Source organism: Ictalurus punctatus, chromosome 19 (genome assembly GCF_001660625.3).
Source record: "Ictalurus punctatus breed USDA103 chromosome 19, Coco_2.0, whole genome shotgun sequence".
Classification (NCBI taxonomy): domain Eukaryota; kingdom Metazoa; phylum Chordata; class Actinopteri; order Siluriformes; family Ictaluridae; genus Ictalurus; species Ictalurus punctatus.
In genome coordinates this window covers 7,190,025-7,211,437 of record NC_030434.2, presented here as the reverse complement: position 1 = coordinate 7,211,437, position 21,413 = coordinate 7,190,025, and the positions used below count along the sequence as shown (strand labels likewise).

Here is a 21,413-nt window from a genome sequence, read left to right as displayed (position 1 = left end):
CATCTCTAGATCTTATGGGTATTTATTTGTTGACCTGAAAGCACAAACACCAGAAGAACTTCGTCTCCGGTCAGGGTTGTTTCCAGAAGAGAAACCGGTTGTGTATGTTCTGAAGAAGAAAAAAAACTTTAAAGTATTGACAACAAATGTCTGATCGATTGAAAAAAACCCTACGTTTGCTGAATTCATTACACAGGTCTCCACCCCGAAGGAGAAAGGATATATTATGTGATGCACCCACAGCTCTCATCCTGAGCATATGTGAACTAGCTTTAAACGTACTCAGAGGGAACATACCACTGACGACAAAACAGTACTGGGTTTTAAAAACACAAAAAAATGGGTCAAACTATTTAACTAATAAGCAGCTTAATTACATCCCGCAATAATTAACATGGAGACCGCAGAGAAAATGTATTTAATCCCTCAACTTCAGCTCGATAAACGATAAACCGCAGAGAAGGAAAGCTTAAGAAAGCCTGTCGAAAACGTCTGGGTTACGCATGTAACCCTGTTCCCTGAGAAGGGAACGAGACATTGCATTTAGCATAACAGTATGGGAAGGGCATTGTGCACGTGACCGGTATCTGAAGCTTGTGTAAAATCATGCCTCTACTTATAGGCCTGCCATGATCAGGTGATGTGGCAATTAAGCACGTTGCATGATATATATATGGCACCTGTGAACCACACCGCCAGCCTCTATTATCTGAAGTGAAGACGCAATTCACAGGCCTGCCCTGGTATGACAGAACTATGCAATATCTCGTTCCCTTCTCAGGGAACAGAGTTACATGCGTTACATACATGACGTTCTCTTTCAAAGGGAACTTTGGTGTTGCAATTAGCATAACAGTATGGGAACGGGAATACCCACCCTGTCATACAGAGTGTACGTCCTGTTCAAAAAGACCCAAGCCCGAGTGTCACTGCAAGACACTCGAGCCCGGGGTGGAATGAATATCCAGGCTGTAATAATGAATGAATGTGTGTGACGTAGACCATCCTGCAGCAGCACACATATCCTGCAAGGATACCCCGTTGGACAAAGCCTTTGAGGAGGCGACCGCCCTAGTGGAATGAGCTCTTATACCCAGAGGAGTGGCGAGACCGCGTGGCGAGACCGTGTGGTGAGACCGTGTGGCGAGACCGTGTGGCGAGACCGCGTGGTGAGTTAGCCATAGAGATTGCTTCCACTATCCAATTAGAGATGTGCTGCTTTGACACAGCATCACCTTTTATGTTGCCGCCAAAGCAGACCAGCAGCTGCTCCGAGTTACGCCACTGGCCGTAAGTACTGGTGGACGTAAGTACACAGAGCCCTTACTGGACACAGCAGGTGCATCCTCTCTTGTTCTGGTGTGAGGAACGGAGGAGGGCAGAAAACCTGCAACACCACAGGGTGGGCAGCCGATGTAGGCACTTTAGGAATATAGTCCAGCCTAGGATAAAGGAAGGCCTTGGCTAATCCAGGGGCAAAGTCAAGGCAGGAAGGGGCAACTGAGAGAGCTTGTAGATCTACCACTTGCTTGAGAGATGTCAGGGCCAGTAGAAGAGCTACCTTTAGAGTCAGAAGCTTCACAGAGGCTTACTCTAAGGGCTCAAATGGGGCCCCTGACAGACCTTCCAAGACCACAGAAAGGTCCCAGGAAGGTATGCGCAGCCTGCAGATGGGCCTCAGCCGTCTGACACTACACATGGACCTCGAAGTTAGAGGATGTTGCCGCACAGAGGCTACATCACCAGGGGCATGGCTGGCCGAAACAATGGCCACGTAAACCCTGATTGTAGAAGGAGCCAACCCTGCTGAGAAACGTTCTTGTAAGAACTCCAGGACTGTAGCAATTGCGCAGTTCACTGGGTCTAGCTGATGTTCCTCACACCATAAGACAAAAAGCCGCCACTTGAGCGCATACAATTTCCTTGTGAATGGTGTGCTAGCGTTCAACATAGTCAGGGTGATAAATCAGCCCTCCAGCTTTAGACAGTAGATCCCTGTGGATGGGAATCTCCCAAGGAGTGCTGTCAAGCAGGGATATTATCTCTGAGAACCATATTCGAGCTGGCCAATAAGATGATACTAGAACTTGTGGGAGCAGAGCGATCGGGGGAAAAGCGTACAGATGTGACCTCGGCCACATGTGCACCATGGCATCCAGCCCTAATCGTGCAGGAAGAGTGAGGGCTAACCACAGCGGGCAGTGTGTTGTCTCCTCGGAGGCGAACACATCCACTCCCGTTTGGCCAAACCGATGCCCTATGGACTCCACCACTTCTGGATGGAGCCACCAATCCCTGGGCCTCAGCCCCTGCCTCAACAGGATGTCTGCTCCACATTCCAGTTGCCTGCCTGAACAGCGGGTGTGGACATAATCCTGCCTGGTGTTCAATATATGAGACCACCGCTGTGTTGTCTGTAAACACATTGTGACCTCTCAATTGAGGAAGAAGGAATTTCAGTGCTAGAAATATGGTCCACATTTCTAGGCAAATTCCAGATGAGGGTACGTGCCAGAGACCGTGAGCTGGACAGCTGTCTAAGACTGCGCTCCAGCCCATGAGGGGGGTGTCTGTCATTACCATCTTGCAATAAGGAGACACCCCTAGAGTGTGACTCAAGGCTAGAAACCGGGCACACTTCAAATTCTCAGAGCACGTAGGCATCGCTGTGTGTGTATGTGTGTTGTATAAGTGTGTATGCACAAATGGAGTGCGTGTGTGCCTGTATGTGCATGTGTATGTTTGAATGTGTGTGTATGTGTGAGTGTTGTCTAAGTGTATATGCATGTATGGAGTGTGTCTATGTTTGAGTGTATGTGTGTGTCAGTGTAGGACAACTGTAGATACACATATGGAGTGTGTGTGTTGTATAAGTGTATATGTACATATGGAGTGTGTGTGAGTGTTGTATAAGTGTATATGCACGTATGGAATGTGTGTGTGCCTGTGTTTGTGTGCATGTCTATATTTGACTGTGTGTTTGTGTGTATGTGTGAGTGTTGTATAAGTGTATATGCACATATGGAGTGTGTGTGTGTGTGTGTTGTATAAGTGTATATGTACATATGGGTGGGTATGTGTGTGTGTGATGTTTGATTTAGTTTATATGCATACATGGAATGTGTGCCTGTGAGTGTTGTTTAAGTGTATACGCACATATGGAATGTTTGTGTGTGTGTGTTGTATAAGTTTCTATGCATGTATGGAGTGTGTGTATGTGTTTGTCTGAGGGTTGTTTAAGTGTATATGCACATATGGAGTGTGTGTGTGCTTGTGTGTGGACCTATGTTTGAGTGTGTGGGTCTATGCATGTATGGAGTGTGTGTGTGTGTGTGTGTGTGTGTGTGTGTGTGTGTGAGTGTAGTATAACTGTAGATACACATATGGAGTATGTGTGTGTGTGTGTTGTACAAGTGGATAAGCAGTATGGAGTCTGCGTTTATGTGTTGTATAAGTGTATATGCACGTATGGAGTGTGTGTGTGTTGTACAAGTGTTTAATTGTATATGCACGTATGGAGTGTTTGTGTGTGTTGTATAAGTGTCCATGCATGTATGGAGTGTGTGTGAGTGTGAGTGTAGTATAACTGTAGATACACATATGGAGTATGTGTGTGTGTATGTGTTGTCCAAGTGGATAAGCACGTATGGAGTGTGTGTTTATGTGTTGTATAAATGTTTATGCACGTATGGAGTGTGTGTGTTGTATAAGTGTATATGCACGTACAGAGTGTGTGTGTGTGTGTGTGTGTGTGCGTGTTGTACAAGTGCATATGCACGTATGGAGTGTGGTTCTATTTTTGAGTGTGTGTGTGTGTATGTGTGTGGGTGTGGGTGTTGTATAAGTGTCCATGCACGTATGGAGTGTGGTTCTATTTTTGAATGTGTGTGTGTATGTGTGTGTGTGTGGGTGTTGTATAAGTGTCCATGCATGTATGGAGTGTGTGTGTGTGAGTGTAGTATAACTGTAGATACACATATGGAGTACGTGTGTGTGTGTGATGTACAAGTGGATATGCACGTATGGAGTGTGTGTGTATGTGTGTGTGTGTGTTGTATAAGTGTATATGCACGTATGGAGTGTGTGTGTGTGTGTGTGTGTGTGTGTGTGTGCTGTATAAGTGTATATGCACGTATGGAGTGTGTGTGTGTTGTATAAGTGTATATGCACGTAAGGAGTTTGTGTGCGCGCTTGTGTGTGTGTGTGTGTCTGTTTGTTGCTTAAGTGTATATGCATGAATTTAGTGTGTGTGTATGTCTGAGTGTTGTATAAATGTATATGTGCATATGAAGTGTGTGTCGTTCTGTGTTGTATAAGTGTATATACACGTATGGACTGTGTGTGTGTGAGTGTGTTGTATAAGTGTATATGCACATATGGAGTGTGTGTGTGTGTGTATGTGTGAGTGTAGTATAACTGTAGATAAACATATGGAGTGTGTGAGTGTGTGTTGTATAAGTGTATATGCACATATGAAGTGTGTGTCATTCTGTGTTGTATAAGTGTATATGCACATATGGAGTGTGTGTGTGTGTGTGTGTGTGTGTGTGTGTGTGTGTATGTGTGAGTGTAGTATAACTGTAGATAAACATATGGAGTGTGTGAGTGTGTGTTGTATAAGTGTATATGCACATATGAAGTGTGTGTCGTTCTGTGTTGTATAAGTGTATATGCACATATGGAGTGTGTGTGTGTGTTGTATAAGTGTATGTGTAACAAAGAAACAAAACAGAGCATTTTTTTGTTCAGTTATTCAGTCGTCCGGGTGGGTGTGCTGGGTTGGTTGAGCCCCATGGTTTTACACAACCAGCCTGCAAAGTCGATTTCTTCCACTTCGGAGCGTTTAATAAACGTGTGGTTCATCACCATCATCATAGCACAGAGACAGCTTTAGTTAAAGTAGTAAATGACCTTCTACTGACCTCTGATCAGGGTTGCGTCTCGCTGCTTGTGTTACTCGACCTTAGTGCAGCTTTTGATACTATAGATCACACTATTCTCCTTGATAGATTAGAAAATGTTGTTGGTATTAAGGGAACAGTCCTCTCCTGGCTCAGGTCTTATCTGACCGATCGTTATCAGTTCGTAGATGTAAATGGTATTTTCTCCATGCATACTGAGGTTACTTTTGGAGTTCCACAGGGTTCTTTTTTAGGCCCACTGTTCTTTACTTTACATATGCTACCCCTAGGACAAATTATTCGTAAACATGGAATTAGCTTCCACTGTTATGCTGATGATACACAGTTGTATGTTTCAGCGAAGCCAGAGGACAGACAGAAGCTTAGTAAAGTTGAGGATTGTGTAAAGGACATTAGACATTGGATGTTAAATAACTTCCTTTTACTTAATTCTGATAAAACAGAAATACTTTTATTAGGCCCACGTGTAGCTAGAAGTAATCTTTCTGATCACATGGTTACTCTGGATGGTCTGTTTCATCATGTACAGCAGTTAAAGACCTTGGAGTGATTATTGACTCCAGCCTATCATTTGATGCTCATGTAGATAATATTACTAGGATAGTCTTCTTTCATCTCAGAAATATTTCTAAGATAAGAAACATATTGTCACTACATGATGCGGAAATACTAGTTCATGCATTCGTCACCTCTAGATTAGATTACTGTAATGCCTTACTGTCTGGATGTTCCAGTAGGAATATAAATAAGCTCCAGTTAGTCCAGAATGCAGCTGCTAGAGTCCTAATTAGAACTAGAAGATACGACCATATCACACCGATATTATCAGTACTGCATTGGCTCCCAGTAAAATCCCGCATTAACTATAAAATACTTTTATTAACCTATAAAGCACTAAACGGTCTCACCCCACAATATCTAAGCGACCTTTTGGTTTTATATGATCCGCCACGCCTACTTAGATCAAAAGATGCAGGCTATTTGACGGTACCTCGAATAGCCCCACAGTTATGGAACAGTCTTCCTATTAGTGTTCGGGACTCAGACACAGTCTCAGTGTTTAAGTCTAGGCTTAAAACGTATTTGTTTACTCAAGCCTACCCTGACTAGATTCTGTTCTATTACTTCGCAGTCATAATGATCTTTTTTCTCCCTCTCTCCTTTCGCCGAGCCCCACACGAATTTATGGAGATACTAGAGATCCAGATAATTTCTGCCTCTGGATGGAGCACAAATCTTCTCTAATTCCAGACTGCTGGGACTACGGCTGCTCCTAATGCCATACAGACTTCATATAAATCCATAATGAACTTTTTCACACTATCTGTTGTTACCCAGATGAGGATGGTTTCCCTTCTGAGTCGGGTTCCTCTCAAGGTTTCTTCCGCTTAAAACATCTTAGGGAGTTTTTCCTTGCCACCGTCGCCACTCAGTGGCTTGCTCAGTTGGGATAAATTCACACCTTTAATATCTGTATACCATGTTGATATTTCTGTAAAGCTGCTTTGAGACAATGTCTATTGTAAAAAGCGCTATAGAAATAAAATTGAATTGAATTGAATATGCACGTATGAAGTGTGTGTGTGTGTGTGTGTGTGTGTGTGTGTGTGTGTGTGTGTGTTGTTTCAGTGTATATGAACGAATGGAGTGTGTGTGTTTGTGTGTGAGTGCTGTATAAATATATTTGAATACACGTAGATGCATGTATGGAGTGTGTGTGTGAGTGTTGTATAAATGTAGATACACGTATGGAGTGTGTGTGTGTTGTATAAGGGTATATGCATGTATGCAGTGTGAGTGTGTGTGCTTGTGTGTGTGTGTGTTGTATAAGTGTATATGTATGTGTGGAGTGTGAGTGTGTGTGTGTCTGTGTGTTGTACAAGTGTATATGCATGAATTTTGTGTGTGTGTGTGAGTGTGTGTTCTATATGTGTATATGCACATATGGAGTGCGTGTGTGTGAGTGTTTTATAATTGTGTATGCAAGTATGGAGTGTGTGTGATTGAGTGTTGTTTCAGTGTATATGCACATATGGAGTGTGTTTGTGTTGTGTAAGAGTATATGCATGTATGAAGTGTGTGTGGTGTGTGTTTGTATGTGAGTGTTGAATAAGTGTATATGCACATAAGGAGTGTGTGTTTGCGCTTGTGTGTGTGTGTTGTATAAGTGTATATGCACGTGTGAAGTGTGTGTATGTCTAAGTGTATTATAGGTTTATATGCACGTATGGAGTATATGTGTGTGTGTATATGTGTGAGTGTTTTATAATTGCGTATGCATGTATGGTGTGTGTGTGACTGTTGTTTAAGTGTATATGCACGTATGGAGTGTGTGTGTGTGTGCGTTGTTTCAGTGTATATGCACATATGGAGCGTGTTTGTGTTGTGTAAGTGTAGATGCGCGTATGGAGTGTGTGTGTGTGTGTGTGTGTGTGTGTGTGTGTATTTATGAGTGTGGATAAGTGTAGATGCACTTAGGGAGTGTGTGTGCATGTGTGAATGTTGTATACGTGTAGATGTATGTATGGCGTGTGTGTGAGAGAGAGTGTTGTACAAGTGTATATCCACATATGTAGTGTATGTGTGTGTGTGTGTTGTATAAATGTATATGCACGTAGGGAGTGAGTGTGTGTGTGTGTGTGAGTGTTGTATAAGTTTATATGCACGTAGTGAGTGTGTGTGTATGTGTGAGTGTTGTATACGAGTAGATGCACGTATGGAGAGTGTGTTTGTGTGTGTGTTGTATAAATGTATATGCACGTATGGAGTGTGTGTTTTGTATAAGTGTATATGCACGTATGGAGTGTGTGTTTGATGTTTGAATTAGTGTATATGCACGTATGGAGTGAGTGTGTGTATGTGTGAGTGTTGTATACGTGTAGATGCACGTATGGAGTGTGTGTGTGATGTTTGAATTAGTGTATATGCATGTAGGGAGTGTGTGCATGTGTGAGTGTTGTATACGTGTATATGCACACATGGAGAGTGAGTTTTTGCTGTATAAGTATATATGCACGTATGGAGTGTGTGTGTGTATGTTGTATAAGGGTATATGCACGTAATGAATGTGTGTCTATGTTTGAATGTGAGTGTTGTATAAGCGTATATGCACGTATGGAGTGAGTGTGTGTGATACCAGCACCAGTGTGTATCATCCACCAGTATGATGCAACAGCAGCCACATATTGAGTACATTTTAAAGCTGCGAAATCATTTAAATATACCTTATGCATTGAGTAAATGTAAGTAAAATATTTATGTAGATCTGAATAACTACACTTAGTACCATGACACATAAAATTGAGCAGATTAAAATCCTAAATCAATGCAATAGTAACCCTGAATAGTAAGTGAAATATATATATATATATATATATATATATATATATATATATATATATATATATATATATATAATGGAAAAGCTATGTAGATGTAACAGAAAAATGAGGCTGTTATTTAACAAATGTGCTACATTTACTAAATGTTTCTAACTGAATTTATTTCATACACGACTTTTAGTGATCCTACTTATTGTTACATTTACTTTTTTTTACTATTTTTGTATTTACTATTTACTCCAGGAGTAGTTTACTTGAGGTCAATATATTTAATGAAACCAAATGATAAACATAAAACAACTGTACACACATTAACATTTTAATTACAGGTCATATTTGACCAGTATATCATCAGATTAAATCTAAATTCAACCTGGTTTACATTTGTAACAATGTCCACACTACAAAAATAGTGAGCTGAATTGAATAAACCTGTATGACTTATACACAAAGTGGTATTAGTGAAAAACGTAAAGTGGAGTGGTACACAAATGGACATGTAAGGAAAAACAGCAGAAGAAACTGATACCCTCAGTCACTATTCATTATCACCTCACCTTTTTTCTTTACAATAAATGAATGGTGCTAGGTGTGGAACAACATTAGTGATAGTAGATGACAGATTTTTTAAAACTATATCTCACACAGTAGGCACTTAATAGAGAAATGTTACCCTTGGAAATAGAGGACAGAGAAATATAGTGGATAAATAGTTTTCCTTTGCAAGTTATTTGCTCTTGCAATATTCAGTTGGTCATGTCCCTTTTTTATGTTTCCATACATCTAATTTTGTAGAGAACTTTGTGCTAGTCAGCCATCCAGACAAGGCAAAGTGAGGTCTGGTGTTGTGTAGGTAGGACTGTAATAGGTCTCTGCAGATCAACATCTGTTAGTCCTCAATGTCTTCATCTGGGGCTCCCCGAGAACCTGCAATAAGAATAAGACGATTCAAGAACAGTCAGTGAACTGTTATTATTATTGTTATTATTGTAATAATACTTGGCAAAGGTAATATGAAATGTGAGCCTCTCTTTACACTACTCACAACTAGGGCTGCAACTAACGATTACTATCATAATCAATTAATCGGATGGGAGGGCAAACTTTCAGTGCCATTTTTTCCCCGTTTTATTTTAAATAGAATACACAAACTGAGTGTTACAAATATAAACTTCAGACTAAAACTTTACACAACTGTTTGTACAATTATATAAGACTGAAGAGAACCCAATACACACACACACACAGACACACACACACACACAGGATATTCATCCATCCATCCATCTTCTATACCACTTATCCTTTTCAGGGTCACGGGGAACCTGGAGCCTATTCCATGGAGCATCGGGTACAAGGAGGGGTACACCCTGGAAAGGGTGCCAATCCATCGCAGGGCACAATCACATACACATTCACACACCCATTCATACACTACGGACACTTTGGACATGCCAATCAGCCTACCATGCATGTCTTTGGACTGGGGGAGGAAACCGGAGTACCCGGAGGAAACCCCCACAACATAGGGAGAACATACAAACTCCGCACACACAGGGCCACGGTGGGAATCGAACCTTGGAGGTGTGAGGCGAACGTGCTAACCACTAAGCCAACGTGCGCCCCAGAATACTACAGTCCATGACAAATATAATATTACAGTTTAATTTCGCTTTACCTCCCTTTAAATTCAAATTTAAAACATGTATCTAAATTTGACAAATTCATATGGCTAACTCTGATGGCTTCATGTTAGAGCACTTGTGTGTCATTAATGAACTCGAATGAATATAGCTCCGTCCACATTGTCTGCAGAGGTACGGCTTCTGTCCTGTATGACTCTGCTGGTGGCTGTGGAAGGCCCTCTGGTAACGAAAACTTCTCCCACACTGTCCACAGTGATACGGCTTCTCAATCTGTGTGAATGCGCTCATGTTGTTGGAGATGACTCAGACGAGTAAAACTCTTCCCACACTGTCCACAGTGATACGGCTTCTCTCCTGTGTGAATGCGCTCATGCTGTCGGAGATTACTCTGAACAGTAAAACTCTTCCCACAATGTCCACAGTGATACGGCTTCTCTCCTGTGTGAATGCGATCATGCTGTTGGAGACTACTCTGAACAGTAAAACTCTTCCCACACTGTCCACAGTGATACGGCTTCTGTCCTGTGTGGATGCGCTCATGTTGTTGGAGATCACATAGTCGGGTAAAACTCTTCCCACACTGTCCACAGTGATACAGCTTCTCTCCTGTGTGAGTGCGCTCATGTCGTTGGAGATTACCCTGGCGAGTAAAACTCTTCCCACACTGTCCACAGTGATACGGCTTCTCTCCTGTGTGAATGCGCTCATGCTGTCGGAGATTACTCTGAACAGTAAAACTCTTCCCACACTGTCCACAGTGATACGGCTTCTCTCCTGTGTGAATGCGCTCATGTTGTTGGAGATTACTCTGAACAGTAAAACTCTTCCCACACTGTCCACAGTGATACGGCTTCTCTCCCGTGTGAATGCGCTCATGTCGTTGGATATTACTCTGGGAAGTAAAACTTTTCCCACACTGTCCACAGTAATACGGCTTCTCTCCTGTGTGAATGCGCTCATGCTGTTGGAGATTACTCAGACGAGTAAAACTCTTCCCACACTGTCCACAGTGATGGGGCTTCACCCCTGTGTGAATGTGCTCATGCTGTTGGAGATCACATGGTTGGGTAAAGCTCTTCCCACACTGTGCACAGTGATACGGCTTCTCTCCTGTGTGAATGCGCACATGCTGTTGGAGATGACTCAGACGAGTAAAACTCTTCCCACACCGTCCACAGTGATACGGCTTCTCTCCTGTGTGGATGCGCTTATGCTGTTGGAGATTACTCTGATAAGTAAAACTCTTCCCACACTGTCCACAGTGATACGGCTTCTCTCCTGTGTGAATGCGCTCATGCTGTTGGAGATAATGCTGGCAAGTAAAACTCTTCCCACACTGTCCACAGTGATATGGCTTCTGTCCTGTGTGGATGCGCTGGTGTAGTTGGAGATAACATAGTCGGGTAAAACTCTTCCCACACTGTCCACAGTGATACGGCCTCTCCCCTGTGTGAATGTGCTCATGCTGTTGGAGATGACTCTGACGAGTAAAACTTCTCCCACACTGTCCACAGTGATACGGCTTCTGTCCTGTGTGGATGCGCTCATGTCGTTGGAGATTACTCTGACGATTAAAACTCTTCCCACACTGGGAACAGTCATATGGCTTCTCTCCTGTGTGAATGCGCTTGTGATCTTTGAGATGATTGCTTTTAGAAAAACTCTTCCCACAATCTGAGCACTGGTACATCTGGAAAACACAATAAAATTACTCAAGATTCTTAAATAATTTTAGATTTTATCCCCATGTGTTTATGGAATTGTTATTGGATATGTGTCCTACGATTCTGTAATACAGTTTGACCACCCAATCACCCACCTTTAATAGCTGTAATTTTAGATTTGCAATGTTGTGATATGTAGCCAGTTCCACATCTGGAAAGGCACCATCAATGCTGAAAGGTATATACAGGTTTTAGAGTAACATCTGCTTCCATCCAGATTCCATCCCATCTTTACTTCTGAAAGACTATGCCTCTCCAAGATACTTTTTATACCCAATCATGTTAATGACCTGTTGCCAATTAACCTCCAGCTGTTTCTTTTTAGTAACACTTACTTTTCCAGCCTTTTGTTGCCCCGTACCAACTTTTTTGAGACGTAATTTTGAATTTGATGGATGCAACACCTTGTTTTTTTTCTTAAAATGATACATTTTCTCAGTTTAAACATTTCATACATTTTATATGTTCTATTGTGAATAACACAAGGCTTTATGAGATTATCAAATTGCTGAATTTTGTTTTTATTTACATTTTACACCATGTCCCAACTTTTATGGAATTGGGGTTGAAGTTGTATGTTGTTGAAACGTGACGAGCATGTTCCAACAAACATACTGGTACATTATAAAGTAGTAATTGGACCGAACAATATTAGTCACAACAATGTACCAAATAACGTTCCAGCAATGTAACTTTGTGATTCCTTTATTCGTCATGGCGACGTTATAGTTGTACGTTGCTGGAACGTAGTGAGTACGTCCCAACAGCCATGGTCGGGAGTTTGATAATTTAATCCTTTCAATCATAACTCAAGAATATATGAGCAGTTGCTTACCTGTCTCCTGTGACAAGTCTTCAATTTAAACTCCACCTTTATTTCAAACATATCTCACTGCTTTGGTCAGGGGTGGATATGTAATTCTCGAGCCATTCCTTTACGGACAGCAAAGCAAATTGATTTACTTTGAAACCCATATAGGACTGACTTTCATTCCCTGACTTCAAATTCCAATGTTTTTAAATGGAAATTGTATTGTTTTTGATGGAAACAATTAAAACAATGCAATTATAATGGAATGTGTTGTGGAATTTCTATTCGACACATCTGTTCAAAATGTACTCATTAAGACACACCTGTGCCTCAAGTAAAATCAAGCAATAATCAGCAACACATTTACAGAATTTATTCATCAGCATTTTGTCATATTTTGTCCAAACATACTAAGCTAATACATGAGCATTAAGCCAAAATTATTCTGTGGTTCACCCATCCATTTTCTCTAACACTTATCCTACTGGGTCTCGGGGAACCTGGAGCCTGTCTCAGGGAGCATGGGGCACAAGGCAGGATACACCCTGGACAGGGTGCCAATCCATCGCAGGGCACAATTTTGTAGTCTTACCAACAAATTCATATGTAGCACAAAAAAATTAACTTAATGAATATTATCAATTCATAAATTATTAATTAACCAAATAAATGAATCAATTATTGTAACCAAAGAAAAAAAGCATTATTCTTCAAAAAGTACAAGTGTCTCATCATCATCTTCGTCATTGTTGCTGCTGTGGAGCCGTCTCTGGTCCTGCTGTTGAAAATAAACAGTATATTTTAGTTTTACAGAAATTAACTAGGGTAGATACTATGCTTACAATTTTCAAGGAGCTCTTGTACTCCTAATTACAAAAACTTAAGCACAAAAGCGAAATTTTAGGAGCACAGTTGAAGTTTAGGCTTTTTTTGTTTTTTTTTATAAATAAAACGGGTAGTTGTGGTCCTTGATTCTGATTGGTTATTGCGAGGGGGTGGGCACATTAATGTTTTTCTTTAAAGATTATGAGGACATACCTTTTTTTAAATATTAATGTGCATGGATAAATCATTTACAATAAAAAGTATTTAAATAAAAGCTCGCGTGAGCATCATGGATCAAGTACAAGAACAATGTAAACTTAGCAACAGACTAGAGTTGAAGTTCAGAAAATGTGATAAACTAAACTATTATCACGTTAAGTGGCCAATTTAAAAGTAAATGGGAAGAAAAAAAAAACATCTCAGATTTAGAAATTTTGAAAGACAAAAAAAATAAAACACATTCCACACCTAGAGTGACATTAAACATTATATGGGCAAAATTTATGAATAAAGAGATTTAAAGAGCTTACCTTTTCCTGAGCGTCCATCGGAAACCGTTACTCTCAAAATTAGGCGCATGCGCAGTACTTAAAAAATCCGATTCTGCACGCCGTTAACAGTTTAGAATTCAAAGAGGTCTTGTGCCTCCATTAAAAAAATCTCTTTCATTCTCAAAGATATTATGAATAATCACTATTTACTAAGCAAAATGTTTGGTAGTTGCCCTTTTGCTGGCAGATATTTGATGTATGACAAATAATATCAAAAGATAGTAAAATTCAGACATTGATGCATTTCCTTAAATAAAATTTTTGAGCAGTCATCTTTTCTTGCGATCTTCATGTGTTTGGAGTTAAGTTACTTCTGACAGCTTAATCTCCATCTCTACCTACTACAAGATCATGCGAGCATATCCGACATTGAAGGAACCTTAAAATAAATAAACATTTAGGTTAATGAAACAAATCTAATTGACCAAAAAAATTTTAAATAAAATACGGAGGAGAACTGCTATGCGATGGAAATCTCTGAAGCCTCAAACAAAAGAGACTGCAGTACTGAGTCTAATCCACGTACACTGTATATATCACAAAAGTAGGAAAAAAAAGCAAAAAAAAGCCTCCCGAGACATAGAGTAAATCCATCTTGAAAACCCTTGAGGAGATCCAAGCACTTGGTGCCAAAGCAGACAAGTGACACAAGGAGTAAAGCACACAAATGAAACTGCTCCTCTTAAATATATTTAAAGCTACACTATTAGACATTTTCCAATGTCATGGTTCTGGGCTGGAGTCAGTCCTCGAACCGCTCTGTGTATATTGCGTATATATCTGAATAATCTCATATAGGATGTGATTGGGTGAGTTCATTTACCTGTTAGATGCAAAGCGTTTAGTTTAATGGTGTTCATTAGAGATGCACCAATCAGGATTATTACAGCCGATACGATCCAGATACCAGTCTTTTTTTATTTAAACTTTAATCTGGTCTGTCATAAACAGTTAAATGTAAGCTCTCTGCTCATGGTCACTGTTAATGGAGTTAAAATAATAGCAATGAGAAATATTGTTGGTTAACTGATAAATAAACAAGCATAAAATATTTATTTTAAAATATCTTAAAAACAATAGAGTTCTAATTAAAAGTAGACTAACACAAAAATGATCCATATTAGGAAAAAGGCTAATAGCTTTCTAAGGAAATAGCGAACTAAGCTTAATGTCAGATAGATATTAAATGCAACCCATAGTAATTAAACATTATTTCATTTCTCATTTTATTTATATTTTATGAATTTATTATATCTATTTTTATATTAAAAGCACATTTTCTGTCTTTACATTTTAGTAGTTTTATTTTTGTTTGTTTATCAGTTTTAGATGGGTTCCCCAGTATAGTGTCCATGTCTGCTGATAATAGTGTGTTTTGGGGGGGATAAATCAAAACATGGAAACTGATGTTGACTTTTCTAGTGATATCTGGCAACCGTGAGATTAAATTAAGTGAATTAGAGTTAGTGAAGGAGAGCGGCAGTGTACTGTATGTGTACAGACTTAACAGTTCCTACTCTTGATTACAGTGAGGGAAAGAAGTATTTGATCCCCTGCTGATTTTGTACGTTTGCCCACTGACAAAGAAATGATCAGTCTATAATTTTAATGGTAGGTTTATTTGAACAGTGAGAGACAGAATAACAACAAGAATATCCAGAAAAATGCACGTCAAATATGTTATAAATTGATTTGCATTTTAATGAGGGAAATAAGTATTTGACCCCCTCTCAATCAGAAAGATTTCTGGCTCCCAGGTGTCTTTTATACAGGTAACGAGCTGAGATTAGGAGCACTCCCTTTAAGAGTGTGCTCCTAATCTCAGCTTGTTACCTGTATCAAAGACACCTGTCCACAGAAGCAATCAATCAATCAGATTCCAAACTCTCCACCATGGCCAAGACCAAAGAGCTCTCCAAGGATGTCAGGGACAAGATTGTAGACCTACACAAGTCTGGAATGGGCTACAAGACCATTGCCAAGCAGCTTGGTGAGAAGGTGACAACAGTTGGTGCGATTATTCGCAAATGGAAGAAACACAATGTCAATCTCCCTCGGCCTGGGGCTCCATACAAGATCTCACCTCGTGGAGTTGCAATGATCATGAGAACAGTGAGGAATCAGCCCAGAACTACACGGGAAGATCTTGTCAATGATCTCAAGGCAGCTGGGACCATAGTCACCAAGAAAACAATTGGTAACACACTACGCCATGAAGGACTGAAATCCTGCAGCGCCCGCAAGGTCTGCTGCTCAAGAAAGCACATATACATGCCCGTCTGAAGTTTGCCAATGAACATCTGAATGATTCAGAGGACAACTGGGTGAAAGTGTTGTGGTCAGATGAGACCAAAATGGAGCTCTTTGGCATCAACTCAACTCGCTGTGTTTGGAGGAGGAGGAATGCTGCCTATGACCCCAAGAACACCATCCCCACCGTCAAACATGGAGGTGGAAACATTATGCTTTGGGGGTGTTTTTCTGCTAAGGGGACAGGACAACTTCACCGCATCAAAGGGACGATGGACGGGGCCATGTACCGTCAAATCTTGGGTGAGAACCTCCTTCCCTCAGCCAGGGCATTGAAAATGGGTCGTGGATGGGTATTCCAGCATGACAATGACCCAAAACACACGGCCAAGGCAACAAAGGAGTGGCTCAAGAAGAAGCACATTATGGTCCTGGAGTGGCCTAGCCAGTCTCCAGACCTTAATCCCATAGAAAATCTGTGGAGGGAGCTGAAGGTTCGAGTTGCCAGACATCAGCTTCAAAACCTTAATGACTTGGAGAAGATCTGCAAAGAGGAGTGGGACAAAATCCCTCCTGAGATGTGTGCAAACCTGGTGGCCAACTACAAGAAATGTCTGACCTCTGTGATTGCCAACAAGGGTTTTGCAACCAAGTACTAAGTCATGTTTTGCAGAGGGGTCAAATACTTATTTCCCTCATTAAAATGCAAATCAATTTATAACATTTTTGACATGCGTTTTTCTGGATTTTTTTGTTGTTATTCTGTCTCTCACTGTTCAGATAAATCTACCATTAAAATTATAGAATGATCATTTCTTTGTCAATGGGCAAACGTACAAAATCAGCAGGGGATCAAATACTTTTTTTCCCTCACTGTATTTAATAAAGAAGTTTGAATTAAACCCACCTTGTAGTGTTAGCATTATTATTAATTACTCTGCGTGAAGCCACTGTGTCTACAAGAGCAGGTGAAAGTTCAGGTCATTTTGCAGGATCAATAAAAGATGGCAGTTGTGAGCTCGGAGAGTTGAGAGAAACCGATGATGTAGAGTTACTCTCTTCATCATAATGGCTTCTCTGCAGTATTTCCACACTTGTTCGGTTGACTGAGGAGATGAAAAGCAGTGTGAAAGTAACACGGTGTAGATGCATTTCGGACTTCCTGTAGTTTTTATTGCGATTGTATTCTACAACTCCGAACAGGTCACTTGCACCAGTGCGAATAAATATTTATTCACAGTCACACAAAGTACTTTTCAGTTGCAAATGTGAGTGAAATGGTCACACTGTAGAGCCCTGAGTTTATCTGCAATGTTTTTCCAGTTCTGAGTGATGATATTTAATGTCCTCGACAACCTCTGTAGTGCCATTTATCATCATGCTAGTGTCATGATTTCCCCTCGCACAAGCGCTGGAGCTCGAAGCGAACTAGCCGCTAGAGTGCTAAAATCCTAACTTCGTTTCGGGCTTTTGGTACTACAAAATGATGTCATCCCTGCACTGCGCTATGTGATTGGCTGTAGTTAGGAAGTGCTTGATCTGAGTGGAGAAAACAGCGGAGTTTTCTATGAGCGGAGGATGAACTTTAAATGTTAATATCGAACTCGATCATTTTCATTTAATCGTGGGCAGTCAAAATCGTAATCGCGATTGATATTCGATTAATTGTGCAGACCTAAGTAAATGTTAATAAAAAGAAACAGCTGGAGGTTAATAGGCAACAGGTCACTAATATGACTGGGTATAAGAAGAGTATCTTAGAGAGGTGGAGTCTTTCAGAAGTAAAGATGGACAGAGGTTCACCAATTTGTGAAAAACTGTGTCTATAATTTGTGGAACAATTTCAGAATAATGTTCCTCAACGTAAAATTGCGAAGACTTTGACTATCTCATTATCTACAGTACATAATATCATCAAAATATTCAGAGAATCTGGAGAGATCTCTGTGCACAAAGGAGAAAATCAATATTGCATAACCGTGATCTTTGGACCCTCAGGTGGCACAACATAAAAAACAGGAATGATTCTGAGCCATCCACAAATGCTGGTTAAAGCTTTATCATGCAAAGAAGAAGCCATATATAATGATCATGAACAAGATCCATGACCCAGTCTTCTCTGGGCCAAAGATTATTTAAAATGGACTGAGGCAAAGTGGAAAACTTTTCTGTATTGAGACGAATTCAAATTTGACATTCTTTTTGGAAACCATGGACGCTGCATCCTATAAACTAAAGAGGAAAGAGACCATCTGGCTTTTTATCAGTGCTCAGTTCAAAAGCCTGCATCTCTGATGGTATGTGGTGCATTATTGCCTATGAAATGGGCAGCTTGCACATCTGGAAAGGCACCATCAATGCTGAAAGGTATATACAGGTTTTAGACCAACATATGCTCTGTTGTATATTAGAACTGGGGTTATATATTTCTTATTCCTTATCCCCCAAATTCAAAGAAGTGCACTTTAAAATTAAAAATGAAATATATCCCACTAAAGAATTTCTAAGAGTTAAATTTAACATGGAAATCTCGAATGTATGTTTATTCTCTAATTCTGATATAGAAACAATGGAACATTTGTTTTTTTATGGCAAATTTGTTCCAGGTTTTTGGAGTGATGTGTACAACTGGTTGCAACAAAAGATTCCTCTAATACCCTGTTTTATTTGGGATGTTGTTACATTTGGAATAATATCCGATAACAGAAAAAATCTTTTTTTTTAATAAATAATGTAATAATTGCCAAAAAAATATATCCATAAATGTAGATAAAAACACCACCTCAACCAAAATTTTTTTAATAACATGACTATATATGTGGACTCACTGAAAATAATGACTATTCCCCAAGACAGAAACCTGTTTTTATTAGTAGACATGATTAAACTCATAACAAACCACAACAAATGTGATCTTATTTAGTTTTTCTTTATTTTGTCTCTATTCTACTTTTGTTTTGAATTATGCAGATGTGATTGTGTCCTCAGTCTGTTATTAAAAGAGTTAATGAATAAGTTGACAATTTTGTTGTAATCACTGAATCAACCAATAAAAATAACACGTCTTCACATTGTTCTTAATGAGACTAGTTTGAGAGTTTCTTGGTTTTTTTTTTTATAAACGTGGCCATGACGTTTCTGGACCGTTAGACAACAGATAGATATGATACACACACACACACACACACACATACACACATACACACATACATACATACACACACACACACACACACACACACATATACATATACATATATATACATATATATATATATATATATATATATATATATATATATATATATATATATATATATATATACACACACACACACACACACACACACACACACACACACATTTATATATACATACATAAACACATTTATAAAAGAAACTTGACCAAGACGTGGTAAAGAAACAACGCTGTCATAAAGTAATACCACCCTGATGAAAAGAGACAAACTAGTGACGTCATCAGAACGCGCGGTGTTTGCCGGGACGTTTTCTGCTTGTTGTATATAGTGTTGTCATGGTTACATAATTATGAACAAGTTCTCAGAGTTTAAAAAAGAAAAGAGAACTGAGACACGTGACTAAACTTTAACTCTAAGCCAGCAGCAGCAGGAGTCTGTGGAGATTTTCTTAGAGATCGCGGTCTGGACTCTGATTTCATTGTAAGAGGAGTAAAGAATCAGGACACTGGAAGAAAAATACAGAGATTCATGACTCCAGAATCTCCACTAACCTGTTAACCGAGCAGCTCAGGAGGTAAGTTTCAGAAGAACTCACCTTTAGTGATGTTACACAGAGGATCAGAGATTCAAAGCCCGTGTTTAGATGGAAGTTCCGCGACTAAGCGTGTGCATGTTTCTTTCATTTTGTTCTTCTATTGTTTTATGGCGGTTGGCAAACCAGCTTAAGGTGCATTACCGCCACCTACTGGGATGCAGTGTGAAGTTCAGATGGAGAAACTATTTTAATAGGAAAAAAAAATTAAACAGACCTACGAGAAAGTGTAAAACACTATTTGTGCGCTTTTCTCTCCTGCATTGCGGTTGTGAGAGTGTAGCACTGCTTGAGATTTCACATGAATAGTTTGCTAAACAGTAATGCTGCAGCAATGTGCAGCTGAGGACCTGCGGGTTATAAACTGCTGCACTGTGGACCAGATGGTCTAGGTTCAGTGAGGAGGTGGGGATGTGTGTCGGCGTTCACAGGAGTCAAGAGAAAGGTTAAAAGTAATTGGCTTTACTGATATAAAAGAACAAACATCATATAATTATACAATCATGTGCATGAAGTGGCTCAAGTTTCCCTTTTCGTTTTGCTCAGGTCAATTTCAACCTTTACTTTCATTTAGTTAGACTATAATACGAATTATGAAATTGGACTCGCGCCTTTGTGCCCCATAGGTCTGCATTAGCTGACGTCACCAAACTGTGGACTCGGAGGAGGTCCACAAGGGCGGAGTGTGTCATTTGGGACAGAGCGGAAGTTGAACATAGCTGAAAGCTTCACATTATAATCGATGACATCAGATGCAGTTCCAAGGATGAGGAACAGATGTCTGAACCAAGAAAAGGCAAAGGAAAATAATATTATGGCGGACAAGTTAGCATTCATTACTTTTATTGTGTAAGTAGTGAACTGCGCGGCCTAAAGTGAGTAGAACAGAAAAAATAAAAAAAAATAAATCATACAAGCAGCAGATACGTATTTGAAGGCAGGTGGAATAACAGTTGATCAGATAAATTAAAAACTAAAAATGCAAGTTACTAATACCCAGACTGTACGTGGAGGCTCATAATGGTGATGATAATCTTGCGCTGGAATACAAGAAGCTTAATATCAAATAGGCAAGAATTTAAAATATATAGATAGTTTCAAAACTAAACCTCATATGTGTACAAGAATCTTGGTTAAAATCAAATTTAAACTTTGTGGTTCAAGGATATTCTGCCATGTGCAAAGATAGGATTAAAGACAATGGAGGGGGAGTAGTAACTTTTATTAGACAATGAGTAGCATACAGGGAGGTGGGTGTGAACGAGGAATTTGAATTGGTAGTGGTTGAAGTAAGAGCTGGAAATTAGAGTATAAAGGCTAATTATTTTTTATAATCTGTGTAAAAGATTAAATAAGGACTTAATTAAACACATTGGCGGAGAAGGAAACTTTACATTAATGTAGTGTGCGGACTTTAATGCGCACAGTACCTTGTGGGGAAGTGAATATAATGATTAAAATGTGAATGCTGTAGAAATGTTAGATTCTAATGATCTGGTGTGTCTTAATGATGGAACAAAGCTCCACTTTAGCACCGTGAGTGTTTTGGAA

The 21,413-nt window shown here is 39.8% G+C and overlaps 1 protein-coding gene and 1 pseudogene across 1 annotated transcript in view; one reads left to right on the top strand and one right to left on the bottom strand.

The window, feature by feature from the left end:
• The window catches only part of LOC128635459 (zinc finger protein 239-like), a 103,245-nt gene that overhangs the window by 21,024 nt on the left and 60,808 nt on the right, over positions 1 to 21,413 (top strand). The window lies entirely within an intron of this gene.
• On the bottom strand, positions 8,470 to 19,990 carry LOC108280085 (zinc finger protein 420-like; annotated as a pseudogene).